Raw genomic sequence first — 14,393 nt, 5'->3', positions numbered from 1 at the left:
TTAAACAACTTTGTCCCGTGTATCTTACTATATATATGTTGTTGAGTCTATAGATCTGGGTACCTGGGATGTTAAAACCCTCCAGTGACATGCGGATATTTTATCATTCTCTGGATTACTGCCCGACACCTGTGAGCAGCGGGTTGGGACCCTGTCACTGTAAGACACGCAGATGTTGGTGGCAGTCCCTCAGCCCACAAAGCTGTGAAGGCAACAGGAGCTAGATGGATAATGCATCTTGCCCTGCCTGCAGCAAGGCCTCTGGCCATTTTAGACCTGGCACCAATGGGTTTCTGGGGGAGTGACGTTCCTATGCCCTTGGGCAAAAACACATCATCGGGTCTGAGGAATGTGAAGTTGAATGCTTTAAACGCGAAATCTAAGATCTTTTTAAAAAGTAGGGATTCGAATTTTTTCTTCTTCTCCAAACTATTAATATGAAAACTGAGACAACTTTCCTTTAATCTGTATTTCATGTAGCAACATGAAAGCCATTTTAATCTTGACTTTATTAATTCTCTAGATATAAACATCTGATGCAAAAGCGAACTTTCTAAAGGCTTAATACAGTGTACATTACTCAATTCTTCCTTTTCCTTCACATTGACTCCTACGTATAATAGCCAGGAAAAAAAAAAAAAATCAATGAACTACTACATCCCTGGCTTCTCACACTGAGCATCCCCGCCTCAGACTTGCTCTGGACATGCTGTGATGCAATGGGAATGTATACAGGGGTTTTCCTTAACCTTCATGACACTCATTCATGTATCCGTTCTGTCTTGAATACTCCCAGGAAATTTTGCTTATGAAATACAGTTACTCTCTTTTATAGAAAAGGAACTACAAATGGATAAATATAGCTCAACCTCTTAATATGTAATTGGTAAGATATTTTAAAGGAAAATTAAACAAAAGTCATTATTGGTAATTTTCTATTCGTTTGCAGAAGGAATACAAAAGATGCTGAGTATTCAATTCTGGCCAGAAATAAGCATTCTCATTTATTATTGGTGGGCGTATAATTTATCAAAACCTTTTTAGAGACAATTTAGGAATAACAATCAAAACTACAAAATGTATTACACTCCAGCAATTCTACCTCAAGAGAATAATTGCACTAGCTCATGTATATTGTTCATTTAAGCCTTCCTTGTAATAATAAAAAAATTGAAAAACCTTAGATGGTCATGTTTAGGGGATTGGATAAAATAATTTATGCTACTCCCTTGCAATAAACTATTAAGTATATATTCAAAACAAAGACATGCTATCTATATACTCTGCTCAGAGAAATCACCCAGAAAATTACTGAGTATTACTATGTTATAATCATGATTATTATGTATTTTTCACATGCACACTTTAGTCCAAAATTATATCCCCAGATATGCACAGCAAATGGAGTGAGTTGGAGGTAGGAAGCTTTCCCTTACAACTTTTTTTATTTTTTTCTATTTTTGAATTAAAGTAGTAAGTATCAGTGTTCTCATGTTGAAATATGTACATCCTAGGGGCACCTGGGTGGCTCAGTCGGTTAAACCTTGGATTCTTGATTTTGGCTCAGGTCATGATCACATGATCTTGAGACTGAGTCCTGCGTCAGGCTCCTTGCTGGGGAAGGAACCTGCTTAAGATTCTCTCTCTTCCACTCCCTGTGCCCCACCTCTGGGTGCATATGCTACTCTATTTCTCAAATAAAATAAATAAATAAATAAATAAATAAATAAATATATTTTTAAACAGTATATATACTGTTATATATATATATATGTAATATATATATTTTTTAAACAGTATATATACTCTTATATATATATATATATTTTTTTAAACCGTAACAAGGATATGGCAGAGTATAACATTTAGATAATTTGAAGACTCTCAATCTTGAGAAAACTCAAGATATTAAATATGTATATTTTTAGTTAACCATGACACTGCCCATGTATTTAACTTAAATATGATTTACTGATAAAAAGAAACATTATGAGCCAGATTCCAAAATGGAAACTTTCTTACATTATCTGTTTCATTCCCCAATCAAACTGAGGCTCAACTGCTTTAAAAGGAAGGAAGGAAGGAAGGAAGGAAGGAAGGAAGGAAGGAAGGAAGGAAAGAGAGAGAAGGAAGGAAGAAAGGAAGGAAGGAAGGAAGGGAAGGAAGGAAGAAAGGAAGGAAGGAAGGAAGGAAGGAAGGAAGGAAGGAAGGAAGGAAAGAGAAGGAAGGAAGGAAAGAGAAGGAAGGAAGGAAGGAAGGAAGGAAGGAAGGAAGGAAGAAAGAAAGGAAGGAAGGAGGGAGGAAGGGAGGGAGGGAGGAAAGAGAGAAGGAAGGAAGAAAGGAAGGAAGGAAGGAAGGAAGGGAAGGAAGGAAGGAAGGAAGGAAGGAAGGAAGGAAGGAAGGAAGGAAGGAAAGAGAAGGAAGGAAGGAAGGAAGGAAGGAAGGAAGGAAGGAAGGAAGGAAGGAAAGAGAAGGAAGGAAGGAAGGAAGGAAGGAAGGAAGGAAGGAAGGAAGGAAAGAGAAGGAAGGAAGGAAGGAAGGAAGAAGGAAGGAAGGAAGGGAAGGAAGGAAGGAAGGAGGGAAGAAAATGGAAACATGGTCACATGATTTAGCTAGATTTGAATCTTGACTTTCTGAAACCAAGGTCAATTTCTTCTTACCACAACTTAATCTTAAACATGTATCTCTAAGAATATGAGGAAGAGAATATTACTTTGTATTTTAATTTTACAATCTTGTGCAAGACTTAATGGAAATAAGGCAGTAATAGTTGCTGGTGCTTTATAAACATATTCTTATATTATTGTTCTCTCTATATGGCCCAGAGAAGTAAGGTCAACTAGGATCTAAGGGCCCATAAAATGGCCAAAATGCAAGTTTGGAATAAAGGTACTATATCTGCTGGAGGTTCTCAAGCCCGAGATTTTTAAAAAATAATTTTGAATATGTTTGATTTATGTAGGCACTTACAGCCCATTTATAAGTGAATTGAGTATGTATTAAAACTCAAGTCTGGGAGGATTTACGTCTTGTTTTCCTTTCTACTTATGTAAAGGCAATGGGACAGCTTAGGCCACAAACCTTTTTGCCTGTCAGAACTAGGAATTAATTACTATTTTTGTTGCTAATTGTTTCTTTCTGAAATGTAATATGACAATTGTTCATAAACATTTTGGCCAAATGAAATACAAATACATTTCTTAAATTACAGTGTTCTGGTTTAAGCAGTAAGGCTAAGGCTTTTATTTGACAGAGTGTTTTTTATGCACATAATAATTTCCTAAAGTTTGTAGATACACCCAAGCATTCCTAAAAGACTTTGTATCTCATTATATTGTGTTAAAAATATTATTTTACTGACATATATTTCATTTTGTAAACATCTCAAACTTACGTGATGACTATCCAAAGATTTAAGGAGTTTTAAGAATCTTGAAGTAGTATTTTTCAAGAAACCTATGGTATTCCAATTTTTTCTGATCTGTATATCTTTTGTAAACATAGACATTTCTTTCATTTCACAGGAAGCATTTCTTTCTTGCCTGAAAAATCCTAATATTTCCCTTTCATTATCTAGTTTCATAATAAAGTCAATCTTAGTATCCTAGTTAACTTTATTTGAAATTTTAGGCCTGTAACATATTTCATCTTATTAAAAAAAAAACCTAGAGCCATCCTGAAAGGATCTTCAGTATGTTTGTTAAGCACTATATATATATACATATATATGTATGTGTATATGTTATATATATATACATATATATGTATATATATATAATATATGTATACAGCAATAAATATAAAAAAGAAGTACTTTGTAGTCTACATTATCTGTATTAATGGAAGATAAACCTAGATAATTAGAAAAATTAAAAAAAAACATTTTGAAGTTTTTCCTCAAGGGAGAAAAACAAAACAAAACAAAAAAATCAAAACCCTTGCGTGCCCTCACAATGATTTGTCACCCTAAAAGCTGTATTTTCACAGAAGCAGAATCAAAATACTGAATGATGAGGTTTTATTGACAGATTCTATATTAGGCAGACACCGAAAGATTTATAGAAACATGAGGCTTAAGTTCTCTAGAGTTATTTTTTTTTCTACTGGTATAAATCAATGTCAAATGTGGAAATATTTGTTAAAAGTATTATTCCTTTTGAAGTATGCATTTAATTGATATCACTTAAGATCTTTTCTGCTTCATTTATTGAAATAAAATCAATTCTAAAACTGCATGATCTGCTTAAAAATTAAAAACAAACAACAACAACAACGACAACAAAACACACTTTTGAACATTTGCACTGGGAATGCATTGTGCTTAGACCCAAGGGATAAACAAAGTAGTATGTGACATTTTCTCAGATATCTAGAAGTTTAAAAGCTAAATGGAAAATAGTACATTTTAAAAAGGATATTGTGCATTAATGGAGGGAGAGACCTTTGTGAAAATTCTAGTCAGCAGTTGGATATGAGTGTCTGGTGCTCAGGTAATAATCAACACTCTGAAAGGTATTAATGATAAAATAAAATGTGGAACCTTGTGGGTGGAAAAACGTTTCTAGGGGAAAAATATATTCTGAAGAGCAGAATATAGAATATTGGAGCGTACCAATTCTTATACATTAAGTAGTTGGCAAGAAACCTATCACATAGTTGATAAAGGATTATAAACACAAGAAAAAGATAAATTAAGAACGAAAATAAAAATAGAGAAGAGAATGTCTTTTTTTTTTTTTTCAACGTTTATTTATTTTTGGGACAGAGAGAGACAGAGCATGAACGGGGGAGGGGCAGAGAGAGAGGGAGACACAGAATCGGAAACAGGCTCCAGGTTCTGAGCGGTCAGCCTAGAGCCCGACGCGGGGCTCGAACTCCCGGACCGTGAGATCGTGACCTGGCTGAAGTCGGACGCTTAACTGACTGCGCCACCCAGGCGCCCCAAAAAGAGAATGTCTTAATAGCCATGCAAAAAGTAGTCAACAATGTCAAATTCTGATGAAAGATCAGGTAAAATTAATAAGAACAGGTTAGTTATAAATATTCCTATAGGCTCTCAGCTCTAAAATTATCCCACTGTTATTTAGGGTAACTTTACCATAAAAGGAAAAAAATTTGGGTTGTGGGGAAGATATAGAAGAATTTGAAATAAAAGGAGTAACTTTTACAAATGGTATAAATATGTGACAATTTAAATCATTAAGAAATGGCATGATTTTAAAATATGGAAGCAAGAAGTTCATTATATCCACTTAATAAGGATCTAAGAAAAACTATATCCATATCTGAAGAAACACACTCATTACATATGACTCAGTTGATCTAGCAGATATTTTCTTGTAGGAGATATTTCTGATTTTGAAGATTTCAGCCTAGTTTTTCCTTGTAAACATTGATTGCTGCACAGAATGTGGAAGACAGAACATAAAACTGACACACCCACATAGAGCAGGTACTGCACAAAGCTGGCACCTAAAAGAGCTAAAATAAATGACAAGAGTGAATGAAAAAATACTGGGAACAACAAGGGAAATTTTCTATCTTGAATTTGGCACTGGATGGAGGAGAATATATTTACCCTGAGAATTTGTAACCATAAGTTAGTCCTCATGAAGTTTTTGTTGCAAATTCATATGACTAGCATGGCCCATTAAACCTCAGTAAAACATTCAGTGTCATATTTTTCCAGGTTGGGAATATTCCTGTGGAGAAATGCAATTGTACTCTTTTCCTCAAAGATATAATTAGGGAAAGACGATACCATGATTATGAAAAAAACAAACTCAGAAAATAAAATCTGCTTCAAAATTTTTTTAAACACTGAAAAATCTAAGAGGGAAATTACAAAAGTATAAACAAAGATGTACTATATATGGAGAAAAATGCAGGTTCTAGAAATGACGTATATCCCAGTGGCATTGAGAATACAATGACACTTTATACTGCACTTTAGATAGTATGGAAAATAAAATTTGTGGACTGGAAAATGAATCCAAACAAATTATCTATGTAGATTGAGAGTTGGCAAACATTTTCTGTAGTCAGATGGTACGTATTTCAAGATTTGTGGACCAGATATATTCTCTTCCTTTTCTCCTTCTCCTCATACATATCCTTCCCTTCCCTTCCCTTCCCTTCCCTTCCTTTCCCTTCCCTTCCCTTCCCTTCCCTTCCCTTCCCTTCCCTTCCCTTCCCTTCCCTTCCCGTCCCTCTCCTTTCCTTCCCTCTCCTTTCCTTCCCTTTCCTTTCCATTCCCTCTTTCTTTTCTTCCCTCTCTTTTTCTCTCTCTTTCTTTCTTCCTCCCTTCCTTTTATTCCCCTCTCTTTCTACTTCTCCTCTTTCTCTTCCTCCTTCTTCTTCACCTGTAGAAAACAATGTCTTATGTAGTGAGTCACATAAAACAGGATATAGTTTACTGCTTTTTTATATTGATCTAAAAAGATGAAAAGAAGAATGTAGGAAGGCCAAGTAATATACTATGAAAAATAAGTTGCAAGATGCATGTAGTTTCAGAGTTCCACAAAAAATAATAGTGGCAACAAGATAAAATCATTATTTGAAAAATAGAGCTGAAATTATTCCAGAATTGATATTAGGCATGAATCCTCAGACTAAGTATATAAAACATAACCCACACAAAACAAAATACAACTAAATTTAGAGCTAGCTAGATCATAATGAACCTAGAGAATATAAAAGACATAGGATGTGGAAAAAAAAATAAAGTACAGAAAAGGACCCTTCATCTGCAAAGGCTGGCAATTACTATCAACTAATTTAAGAAAGAAACAATAGAAATATAAAAGTCAGATATCGTAAAAGAGAGCTTTACTGTATGCCAGGAAAAATCTTTCACATCAGATTTCTATGACCATTAAAGAATGCAGTAAAGAATGTGAGATAAGATAGTTTTAGGGCAAAACAGGCAAGGTTTATGAATAAAGGAAGTCCTGAAGGCTATAACACTGGAAGGAAACTCTCCTTAGATGGAAGGTTTGAGATGTGAAATGGAATGGGGAACAGACATAAAGTAATAAGTCTGTGAATAAATCCAAATAGATATTGACATTTAAAAACAGTAACATGTCCACCAATAGAAAACAATGTCTAATGTATGGGGAACATGGCTAAAAAATACTACAAAGGAAAATACATAATTATGTAAGCTGATGAATAGTTTAAAAATATTCTCTTGTATTGTTTGACATTTATCATAGAATGGTTTGAAATTAAAATTTTTAACAATATAGATGAATTTGGTTTTATGTACAAGTCAAATATATTTTTACACACCAACAAATTGAAAACACTTAAAAATTTTTTAAATATTTATTTATTTTGAGACAGAGCACAAGCAGGGGAGGGGCAGAGAGAGAGAGAGGGCAACACAGAATCCGAAGCAGGCTCCAAGCTCTGAGCTGTCAGCACAGAGCCTGACGCAGAGTTCAAACCCATGAACCATGAGATCATGACCTGAGCTGAAGTTGGACACTTAACCAACTGAGCCACCCAGGTGACCCTGAAAACACTTAATACAAAAATTACTTTTATATTATAAAGTAAAAAATATGCAACATAATGTACAAGCCAGTTTTATGAAACAGATGATAATATAATATCATATATAGATATCTCAATACTTAAATAATGGATATATGATAAAATTAATGGATATATAATGCATTTTTAAATCTGTAAATTCCATTAAAGTTGACCTACAGAGTCAATGTAATTCCAAATAAAATCCCCACAGGTTTACCTTTTAAGACCTGGATATATGTTTTCAAATTTTTTAATGGAAGAACAAAGGTGCAAAAACAAAACACTTTGTTGATGAAGAATGATATGGAGGGAGTTCTCTGTAACAGATACAATGATAATATTTAAATGTAAAATATTGAAGCATGTTTATAAATAACATAGATACACAAATTTACTAATTGAATACTTTAATAAATTCCTTTTTATATACTTTTAATATGTTTTATGTATATAAAATACATACACCATATATTATACATAATATATATTCATATTTTATTATAATTTTTATATAATATATATTTTATATAATATATAATATATATTTATATATATAAAACTTTATTATATACTTAAATAAATACTTTAATAAATTAAAAAAGGAATTTAAACTCTGGAAATAAGTCTACACATACATGGGTCATCACATATTCTAGGGCATAAATGGCATTGCATGTGGACAAGAAAAGGATGGATGATTAACTGCATGTTTCTGGGAAAATTTGTCATCTATGAGGAAAGAAAGTGAAAATGTATCATTCCTTCCCTCATCACATGACACCGTATCAGTAAATGTTGTGTGAGACACTTACACGTAAACATCCAATGTTAAACCTTTTTGGAGGAAAAAAAAAAAGGAGATATTAAACAAGAATATTAAACAAGATGTAAATAAGTGACACAATTGATAAATATCACATCAAATATTAGAATTCTGATTATGAAAAGGTTCTATAAATTGAAAGGACATAATGCCAAACAGGAGAATAATGGCACCATAATAATTCCAAAATTATTAAGAATTGACATTACATATTACAAACTTTAAGCCAATAGTAATTAGTTTTAAAAAGTTAAGCATATACAGATATTTCAGGAAATGAAAAAATAATGAGAATATCCTATGGTGAGGAAACCTACACAAAGTTGTTTCATCCACATTAATAAATAAATAGAAACTAAAAAGATACAATCGTGTAGCCACTGGATTTATATAAGTTTAACAGTATTGAGCACGGGAAAACACGTAAATAACTCATACTTATTTACACTTTACAAGATGATCTGGCATTACCTGGTACATTGGGAACTTCTTACCTATCCTATGTTTTAAGGCCACCCTGAAGATAGAAGCTGGATCTATTCCAAAATTTGGTTCAAATGTTGAGACAGATGATGTCACAGACAGAGGATACAAAAGGTTTTGTTTCTCATTAAATGAGGGGTTTTGGAGAGCAAGACAGCCTTTCCATGCTGGTCTGACAGTGACCAAGGGAGCAAGGAGAGAGACTGACTTGGGATTTGGGGAAGATTTGGGGGTGGAGCCAGGGAGAGGGTTTGGAAGTCCCACCAGCGCCAAAGGCGGAAACATCTGAGCTTCATTATCAGCTTTTCCAGATGTGGAGCAAAAGGGGAAAAGAGAGGGAGACTCTTAAAAGCTGTCAGCAGATCAACAGCAAAAATGGAGTCAGACTCCATGTTACACTACTTTCGAGTCATTTCCCTCCCCAGTTTGTCCTCCAGAGAAATTTGCGCACACGTACCCCTGCATAGATGTATAAGCATTTTAACAGTAATAATACTGTTGCTTATGTATGTGCTGGAAATTAGAAGGTACAATAATAGTATATGGGGCTCCTGGGTGGCTCAGTAGGTTGCGAGTTTGGCTCTTGATTTTGGCTCAGGTCATCATTTCACAGATGTGGGATCGAGCCCTATGTTGGGCTGCTCACTGAATGTAGCACCTGCTTGGGATTCTCTCTCTCCCTCTCTTTCTGCCTCTTCTCTGCTTGTGCTCCCTTTGTCTTTTTCTCTCTCAAAAAATAAATGAGTAAACATTAAAAAAAAAGATACAAGAAAAGTACAAACAAGTAAATAGTATAACCATAAAATAGAACAATTTCCACACAGTAATAATAGACGCAGTTATAACTCACTCCCAAGATATAATATTAAGTGATTAAAAATCTCAAGTCTCATCTATGTAAGTTTCAAATCTGGTAGATATAAAATGTTCATATGCACATACAGTTTGGGGGAAATATATTTAGGTGTTAAGATGTAAAGAAAATCAAGGTCAGCACTGTAGTTAATTCTGATGGTGGGAGAGAAGGTTATAAAATAAGAGAAGGTTAAAAGGAGTTTGTCTGAAGACTTGCTATGCAAAGAGTGATCCTTCAATCTGCAACATCAGCTTCCCTCTGTAGAGTCACTGGGAGCATTTCAGGCTCTACCCCAGACTACTGCTCAGGATCTGCATTTGAAAGATCTCCCTGTACTCACTGAAGTCTGAAAAGCAATAGTATTAAGGTACTAATTTAGTTATTTTTCTTAACCTGGACATTGCCTGTGTTAATGTTCATTTTATGATTAAAGTGTTTGTGTGCCTTTTCTTTCCTTTGCAAATCACATACCTGTTAGTTTCCAATTTTCAGGTTTATAAATAGACACTGGGCTTCATAATTCCCTTACATCTATCAAGGCACATGTGTGACTGTTTCCACATTGTGGAAAAATTCCATTGTTTCAAAATTATTTTAATTTCTAGTACTGAAGTTTTATATACTGAAGATTTTACTGGAATATATTCCTTTTAGCACTGGTGTTATTGTATGTATGCACTTTTTTACAAATGATTAAATCATATTTGTGCACCTAATGTTTTCCTACTCAAGCATTTCTAGCTTCTTTTATGTTATGATTTTCTCACTTTTCATTAAAATATAATGTATGGATTACAATAACCTAAAAATCACCTAAGATTAGAAGATTTAATAAACCAATCATTTTGGTATCACTGCTACCATGATAGACACTTAGACAATTTCATTATTCATAGTAGACTTCTAAATACAGTGTTCAAATCCATTAAAATATAACCCCAACTTCCATTTCCAGCTTTATCTCCTGTCCCTAGAGAAAAGTACGCCATGTTCTGATTAAAACATTAAAATGCCTGTACCTCTCCTGAGTCCCTCGCCTCTGCCCCTGGATATTTTTTCTTAGCCATTCTCTCACCGTGTAATAATGCATCGCCCTAGCTCTGTCTTGCATTCTCTACCCAAGACCCATTCCCCTACACCAGCCTCTCTGGATGCTTCCATTCAAAAATAAATTACCTTCCTATGTGCTTTTACCAGTAGTGTGATTGTATCTCTTTCAGCATTTACAAATCATGTCTTAACATTATTGAATGTGTATTATTCCCCCTCATAAAATTCTTGAGAAAAGGGACCACATTTGACTCATTTTTATAACCTCATTATACCTACTGTGCCTTGTAAATTTTTTAATACATTCCAGCATACATTTTTACTGATGAAACACCACAAATTCTTTATCTAATATATAATCAGAGACAGTAAGAAATGCATAGTTCTGTTTGGCATAGGACATTTGTTTTCTTGGCCTTCTAATTTTATGATTTGGATCTTACATAAAAACAAACAAAGTCATCACTTCACTTAGTGTAGCACCGTGTTTACATAGAAGAAAGCTCATTTGCTTCTGTCCTTGATCCTCACTGTTTCCTACGACTGCCTGTCAATAGATAAAGGCCATAATTGAGAGAAAGCGTGGTCTCTAGTCTTAAATGATTGTGTCCATTTTAAACCTAAGAACATAAATAGTATTTATAATATTTCCATTTGCATGATTAAAGGATCAAAACGCATCTTGCATTCTCATAGTTCAGTCATCCCTCTGCTAATGAGGAGAGCCATAAAATTTCTATTGTCTGTTGGCTGGCTTCAAGGTGGGTTCATTTAATGGAGTTTACAGCAAGAAATTAGAAGACTGGAGGTGGGAAGAGATTAGCTTTATCTTTCCTGCGTCCCGTCTTCAGGACTTTGGCTCTGTGGTAGCGTAACACCAAGACTGAGGTCCTGCTCAGTGGCCCCTTTTTCTCCGTGCACGTTATTTCCTTATGTACCACTTTACCACTCGAGCTGGCAAAAGCTTCCTGTTGTTACTGGTTTCTCTGTGTCATACAAGCCCTCTTATTCCCTTAAGTCTGCTCACACATATGAATTCAAGAGTGTCCATATATCATTTTTATGTATTTCTAAGTATTATCATCTATTTAAGATTGATTAACAAGAAAGACCTCATACCATCTGAGACTCGGTTGACTTTAAATTATATGTCTGATGGCTCAGAGATATTATCCACGTGGAACCAGAATTCATAAGTTGCTATATTAATGCTGCTAAGTATTTTTAAACTTGGTAAAGTTGAAAAGATTATTTAGGGAAACCCTATGTCTGGCTGATTATTACAATGGAAGACACTGTTTGATATTAAGATGTTCTTATTGAGAAATGCTATTTTAAAAATGACAACATTTTACTTTTCAAATGTAGCCTACAGTCATTATGATAAAATGGAAAAACAAAAAACAAAAAAAGTGTCAACATAGAATTCTTTCTTAATGAAAAAAAAAAAAAAAACAAAACCTTAAGGACAAATATCAGCCTTGGTCCTGTCTACCTCCCAGGGTTGTATTATTTTCTCTTTGATTTAGTCCTTGAAGTTCATTTGTATTTTGTCACACAATTATGGGTTTAAAAAGGGTGTTCTTTTTTGTTTGTTTGTTCATTTGTTTCATTTTATCTATCATTTCATAATTTCAATTGGGAAAGTGTTAAAATGTATGCTAGCTGCCATGCTTCTAGAAATAGAAAGTGACTGTTTTTCACTTTTATATGTCCCAGGGAGAGCACATAATAAACACTCTATAGATATGCTATATGAATGCCTGCCCAGGCACCTTTATATGACTAATATCATAATGCATAAGCAATTCTTGAAATTCTCTTAGTGAAGCTACATCTTTGCCTATGTGTGATTCCCCAAACGCTATAAGAAAATAATAAAACTTCTGAGCCTTTGTCCATTCTCGTCAGAGTAAGAATTGCGTAACACAAGAAATCTAAACAATTCTTATAGCTATCATCATAAGAGAAGGGAAGAAAAGAATTTTTATGAGTTTCTCAAGCTGGTATCTATTAGGAGCTTCCCACTATGCAAGAAAAGAAGTCGGATTTCTACAGTTCACTTTAGACATGCTTCACAGAGACAAGGGTTGGGGGGGGAGGTGCAGAATAATATCTATAACTGCTTACCCCGAAGCAGAGTGTCTAGACTTGGCCTCTCATAGCAGCTCCTCAGTTATGGACAGAAGCACAAAACAGTGAATTATGTCATATTGGGATCTTTCTCTCTCACCTGAAGTAAAAAAGAGAGTGCCTGGTTAACTTTTGAAGATTTCTGATGCAAATTCACAGCATGCTTTTTGTATTTTGAATAACTGAGATGTTTCTGAGTTGATTATAAGTCACTGGTATATGAGTATTATGCTTATTATTGTGAAAAACTTATTGCCTGTTTTAAAATTTTTTATTTCGATTGAGTTCATAAAATAATTGTATTCAGAATACTTGGTAAAGGCAAAAAAGGAAAAGTATGTCTTTGCCACCCATGATCACTTTTGAAAAGTTAAATAAAATAAAGCTTTTGGCCTGAGGCAAAGTAATGGCAAATTTCCAGATGAAAGGTGAAATATTCTTCATCCTGAGAACATGGAAATAGAGATATAAAAGAAGATCACTTTGCAGCTGTAACCATACCTGTCACGCACATGACAGATATAATGAGTGTAGTTCCCCCGGGTTCCAGGGAAAATGAAACAGGAACCTCAGGAGATCTTATCATTTACAAGAAACTTAAAAGGCTGACAGGTATTTTTATTGGACGTGTGTAATTGTATTGCCCCATTATGATTTTCCATTCAGCATTGTTATCATTAATAATGCCATTTATTGTAAACAATGCTTCAGAGCAGTGTATCCATTAGTAATATAATGAGAACTACACATATGAGCCCTGTATATCGTTTAAAATTTTCTAGTGGCCACGCTAAAAATAATTATAAATAAAAATGAAAGTTAATTTGACTAATCTCTATATATAATTTAATTTCCCATACAATGTGAATTATTTGGCTAGTACCAGTACAGATTTTTTTTTGGCCATTTTTGGGGGGAAACTTAAGAAAACAAAATCCTGAATACTAAAATCAGGTGAAAAGTAAGCCGACTTTAAGAAGATAAAAAATAATGCCTATTAAGTTACACTCATCATTGTTTCAGTATCTGTGGAAATATTAATATGTAAATTAGAGAAATTAATGAGCATACACCTAGAAGAAGGAGGAAATATCTTTGTGAAGCCGCCCATTTAATTATCTTCAGTAATTTGGTTATTTCCGTAGAAAATTATATTGTATATTCAAATATCCACCCCAATCAAAATGAATTTATGTAACCTGAAGAGTTCATGTTCTCAGAAAGAAGTTGTGTTTCAAGTATTTTAGGATAGATTGATTAGGGAACTCAGTTAATGGGAATGATACTAATTCTATTTGTTTTATCTTCCCAACTTAGTGTATATTTTCTTCTTCACTGTATATAATTCCAATTTCATTGCAATTTAAGGGTTTAAGTATTCCGGTCATTTCAGGTTGATTTTCTGAGTAACCTAAAATATTGCTGTATGTGTTTGGGTGGTGGCAGGTATAACACACCCTCTGTGTGCTGCCGTGTGTCTAAATAACCTTGTAAAGTGAATAAACC

This window comes from Prionailurus bengalensis, chromosome B1 (genome assembly GCF_016509475.1).
Source record: "Prionailurus bengalensis isolate Pbe53 chromosome B1, Fcat_Pben_1.1_paternal_pri, whole genome shotgun sequence".
NCBI classification, from domain to species: domain Eukaryota; kingdom Metazoa; phylum Chordata; class Mammalia; order Carnivora; family Felidae; genus Prionailurus; species Prionailurus bengalensis.
This window is presented reverse-complemented; position numbering follows the sequence as displayed.